This window comes from Chrysochloris asiatica, unplaced genomic scaffold, assembly GCF_000296735.1.
Source record: "Chrysochloris asiatica unplaced genomic scaffold, ChrAsi1.0 scaffold03537, whole genome shotgun sequence".
NCBI lineage: Eukaryota > Metazoa > Chordata > Mammalia > Afrosoricida > Chrysochloridae > Chrysochloris > Chrysochloris asiatica.
Genome location: NW_006412055.1, coordinates 2,015 through 7,646, shown reverse-complemented (window position 1 = coordinate 7,646; position 5,632 = coordinate 2,015). Strand labels below are relative to the sequence as shown.

At 47.9% G+C, this 5,632-nt stretch overlaps 1 pseudogene; it reads left to right on the top strand.

Annotated features, from left to right (window-relative positions):
• The first annotated feature begins 129 nt into the window (after positions 1 to 129).
• LOC102841598 overlaps positions 130 to 5,632 on the top strand; it is a 6,886-nt pseudogene continuing 1,383 nt past the window's right edge.

Below are 5,632 nucleotides of genomic sequence, written 5' to 3'. Positions count from 1 at the left end.
TTTTGTGTGCCTTTCTTCCCTTATTGCTGAATTTTAAGCTGCAGAAACGAGCTATCAGAGAAGCAGAGCGATTCCAGAGCTGAGCTGGTCTAAGGCTGCAGTTGAGAACCATCAGTGACAGGGACCACAATGGCGGCAGCGGCTTCGATGGATCCAGAAGTGGAGGAGACACTGAGTGTGACCGGAATAGTGGCAGCATCTGTGATAGAGGGAAAAGAGGTCTCGGTGGCAACAGAGACAGAGAGTACTGGGACAAAGGGGGGCAGGGGCCCTCTTCAAGAGATGGAGCTCAAGCCCCTAGTGCACAGAGCTTTGTCTCAAGAACAAGGTGCCCAGCTCCAAGAGCAGGATGTTCTATGTCAAGATCAGGAAACTGTACTGGGTCTAGGGATCCTCAAGTGGAGTACTATGGCACATCTTGAGAAGTGGTCTTCATCCCAAGAACTGGTGTCTGTGCCACTAGTTCAGACAGTTGTGCCTCCAGAACTGGGGGCCTGGCCCCTAGACCATAGGGCTGAGAGTTCGAGGCAGCTGGCCACAACTGGAGAGTGGGAGCATGGTCTCGTTGAACAGGGGACCCTTAGACGAAAGCAGGAGGCCACAACTAGAAGTTTAAGGCCTGTGTTGCCAGAGCAGGGCTTGCTTACCCAGGAACAGGGGGCCACAGCTAGAGTGGAGGGGACTGTGCCCCAAGAGCAGGCCGACCTTAGCAGAGAGCAGAGGATTACCCTGACTGCAGGAGTTAACACATGTACTCCATCCCGAGCAGAGGGGGTCACACCCCAAGAGGAGCAGGACTCCCTAGAATCTCGTGAGATGGCACGTATCTTGCCTGGGAATTATGCTCAAAGGCGTCTTGTGATGTTTGCTTTAATCTTGATCCTGGTTTGTATCTTCATTCTCTGGGGCTTTTCATATATCCTGACCTGTTTCATACTAAAATACTGCTGATTGGTTAGTGTGAACATCTGTTTTGAGGTGAGGGATCCATCTAAGACCTTGCCCTGTGTGTTTATCCATTGTGTATGTCATTTTTCTGTTGCTATTAAAAGATGCTACCATATAAACAGTGTTTCAGAACATGCTGTGTGACCATTGTAACCAATTTTTCAGGGAGACAGTGTGGTGGTGATGCAGAAATGTTTCAAAAGAAAGGGGAATGGAATAGGATACATACACTAGGTTTACAAAGAAACTTAATATTGCATCAAAAGGACACTGGGCAAATGATGTTTGGGAAATGTGTGTCTTCTGACAAGATAACTAGCAAGGACTGGTGAGATAAAGTGTATGCAGATTTTCCAGTTAGCAGCTGAGCACTTACCCACTGTGCCACCTAAGATTGTCACTTTCATTCTGCAGGAATCAGACATTTCCAAATTAGGGGGAAGTCTTTCTAATAAAACTTACGTCTAAGTTGAAACCTTTAAAATCAGTATGTGTCTCAGTTGTCTAATGCCTCTCTCACAGACCTACCACGAGTGGATGGTTCTAGCAAACAGGAGGCACCTCTTGTAGTTCAGGAGACTGGAAGCCCAAATCCAGAGCTCTAGGCAAAGACCTGGTCTCCTCACCTGTAGGCCGAGCATTCACTGGGGGTGTCCAGTGTCTTGTCATCTAGATATCCTTGAATTCAGCAGATTCACAGTGCTGGACTCCAGCCTGCGGGACATAATGTACTCCTGGCTCAGGCAGTAGTAGTGAAGTCCACAATCCTGAGGAAACTTCCTTCCAATTGATTGCTTGTGGTAGATATTTTCAAGAAGGATTAATACAACTTTATTGCTAAACCACTGAGAATCGATCAATATATGTAAATTTGGTGTTAAGTGCTGTCAAGTTAGTTAAGACCCATGGTGACCCTGGAGAGGGTTTCTGAGGAGAAGCCAGTAGTAGCAACACTTTGAAAGGGACAAAACAAGTCCTCTGCCATCTAGTTGATACCAACTCATAGGGTTTCCAAGACTGTAAATATTTAAGGGAACAAACAGCCTCATATTTCTCTGTTAGAAAGGCTGGTGGCTTTGTACCACTGACCTTGTAGTTAGCAGTACAACACTTATCTCACTGTGCCACCACGGTCCTTTTTGAAAGGGACAAACACCTGAAAACTTTACCTTCACAAATAGCCATTTTTTGTTTTCTAAGACAATAAGAGGTGGCTTTAGAACACTCATGGGGAAATTCTACTATCTTTTATTTCCATTTTGATACGAATTTTTTAAACCCCTTCAGATTTTTTCTTCACAAAATAAATTTCCAAAATCAGTGTCTTAAAATCTATTATAAAACAGAGCAAATGGACACGTTTTTAAAACAGCTTCTTTGTGGGTGGGAGTGAGGAGGGGTAGCCGGTGGAGCTGGACTGCAGTTAGGTTAACCTTCCAGTGCATCTGCACCTGAGCCAGTGTCGGAGGTATCAGAGGGTCCATGTGGACCAAGCGTGAACCCTGAGTCGGGGCACCAGACCCCTAGGCTTGGTATACTCCATACAAAACCAGGCTTGTCGTTGGGGTGTGGTTCCCCAGACTGCATTGGATGGGGACCAGGAGTTTCCCTACCACTCTGGGTTCTCTCAGTCAACAGCCATTGTTTAAAGTACAGACCGTTCTGCACCTTATGTCCCCAGCTCGCAGAGCGGTAGGGGCCTGTGTTCATGGTGTGCCTGGGTAACCGGCACATTGTCATCACACATGGCTACAAGGCGGTTAGAGAGGTCCTGCTCCAGTACAACAATTGAGTTTTCCAGGTGTGGAGAGATCCCTGCGTTCCACTTCCACAAGGACCACGGTGAGTCTAGTCCCACAGTGACCTGCTGTCAGGGCTCCCACATACTGATCATAAGCAGGTCCTCAGACCAGAGGCGTATCTAAATTTGGCAGGTATGGCGTTGCCTGGGAGGCGCTGGAGGGGCCAGATGCCACCGGGCAGCTCCTAATGACCATAGGAGTTTCCATCGGTGCGTCGCTTCATCCTTGATGATGCAAATGTTGCAATACTGGGCATATGGTGCTATGCACTGCACCATTTCAGTAAATCCATGGAATGCTGGAAGGGAACCCAGCCTCCCTGCCTCTTTTCCTTCCTCCTACCCTTTCTGAAAACATTTGTAAATTCCCTGACCCTCCTCATCCCTTCCCCCTTCCAACCTCCATAGTTCTCTTCTCTTTACCACACCTCTGGGCAGCTGCCTCCATCAGGGGTACCACTGTTCACACCTCCGGATTTCTCTGATGATTCCATGCTTCCCAAACATACTTTCCCTGGATTCCAAGCCATGAGCTCCCCCTTCCAACCTCCATATTTCTTTTCTTCTCTTCACCACACCTCTGGACAGCTGCCTCCATCAGGAGTACCGCTCTGCACCCCTCCTGATTTCTCTAACAGGATTCCATCCTTCGCAGACACACTTTCCCTCGATTCCAAGCTTTGAGCTCTCGTCTCTCCTCTTCCTACAGCCTGTGTCAGCACTTCCTCCCCCAGAATTGTGGGCACTGGAGGCCCAGGCTCAGTCCAGTTCTGCTCCCAGGACACACTTTCTCTGCATTTGTCTGGTTGGTTCTCCCTCCACACCTACAAGCCACTGAGAACGTCTTACTCCAGCTTCCATTTCTCCCAGAACTTGGTTTAAGATGACTGACTCCTTGCTCTCTCCCCCTAGGAATCATTTTCAATAATGGGCCCACCTGGATAGATACCCAGGGCTTTTCCCTTACCACCATGAGGGGACTATGGTATGGGGAAGCAAGGCAATGAACATTGGATCCAGAAGGAGGCCCACTTCCTGCTGAGGAACTCAGGAAGACTCAAAGTGTGTATCCCACCTGGACAAGAGACACCACAGGAAATGGGGAGAGAGGAACCTGGCCCCATCCAACACAGTGCAGTGTGTCCATATGCAGAGAAGTGACCCAGCCCTGGAGACAGAGGGCCCATTTGTGGGGAAGAGTCTATCCATCTGGGATAGCAATTCCATTCTTGGGGAGAGGCTGACACCCCCAGACAGCATCTGGACCATCTGAAACTATGGGCAGTTCAGAGGGCCATGTATAGAACAACTTGAGTTCCTTATTCTTCATTTTCGGTACAAAAGCTGTGGCTGTGGAGAGAGTACTTTCTGTGCTCTGTATGAATCCATTTTTGGTTAAGTGACGTTCAGTCAGTTCTGACACATAGTAAGCCTGCACAAGGGTTCCGAGGAGTGAATGTTGAGTTTGAACTGCCAGCAATGCTTATCCTATAGCACCACACCAGAGCTCTAAATGAATTCATTATCTTATATGAATCATTATAATTCCCAGTAATGATTCACATAAGGTAATGGATTTATTTAGAATAAATCAGGGAAAACAGGTGTTGGTCACTCTGTGGCAGGAGACACCCACCCTGTGGCCATTGTATGAGCAGCTCACAGACTCAAGTCCCTTGTGTACAGCTCTGACAACCCTGTCTTCCAGATCAGCCTTTTGACCCCACCTTCCTCATCGGTGGCGGGCCCTGCAATGTCATCGCTGACATTCTTTTCTGTAAGCACTTTGACTACAGCGACAAGACATGTCTGAAACTGATGAACGTGTTCAATGAGAATTTCTACCTGCTGAACATCCCCTGGCTCCAGGTACAGACCCTCATTTTCACTAATTTGCCCAAAATTTTGCTGTATAGTTTCCAACAGGAAATGGGAAACTCAGATTATGGAGTATGAGGGACACCTAAATGAGTGGGAGCATGTCCATGTTGGGGCACCTGGCAAGAGGCCCCAATATTCTTCCTAGAGGCAGTCCCTTTGTTAGCCCCAGGATAGTCATCATTTAAGGGTGGTGTGCCCTTGAGACTGATGTTCAGGTAAAGATTAGACATGATGACTGGTTTCCACCACAGAACGCCACCTCTGACAGCAGTGCCACGATGATCCTGTCCACCTGAAATATATGTTCTAAAGGAAATGAACACAATGGTCATAAAGTCAAGTATCAGCCCAGTCACAATGTAAAATTAGATTGCATCTGGAAAAACCCTCCAAAACCTAGTTAAGATAACTCTGTCTCTCTCTACATTTACAAATATTATTCACAATATATGAGACACCTGACTGGGAGCCACAGGAGGGTCATGAAGAATGTGTCTGAAATCAAGCAGTACGCTTTAGAGCGAGTGAAGGAACAACATGCATCACTGGACCCCAACTGCCCCTGGAATTTCACCCACTGCCTGCTCATTGAGATGGAAAAGGTGCCCTGCACCCCAGACTGTGGAGCATGTCTGGATCAGAGCCCCAGATGAGGCTGAAGGTGTGGGCTGACAAGCATTTTCCCACTCATGCCACTCTCATACACATCTGGTGTCATGGTCATATTTTGATGCTTATGGTCTCACCTTAGCACACGTAGCTCTAGTTGGGTGTGTCTTGCTGCCTACACCAGTCAGACACAGCTCTTCAGCAGCCTCAAACAACACAGCACCCCAAACTGCCAGCCAAAGGTGGACGTGTGGTACCTTAAAGCAGCCTGCCCCAGGCTGTGGTCTGTGTCACCTTTGGGCCAATGGCTTTAACCCCCTGCATCTTGCTCATGGAGGTCCTCAGTTTTCCTCATCAGAACATAGATCCCATATTATGTGAGATTTGAAGGGG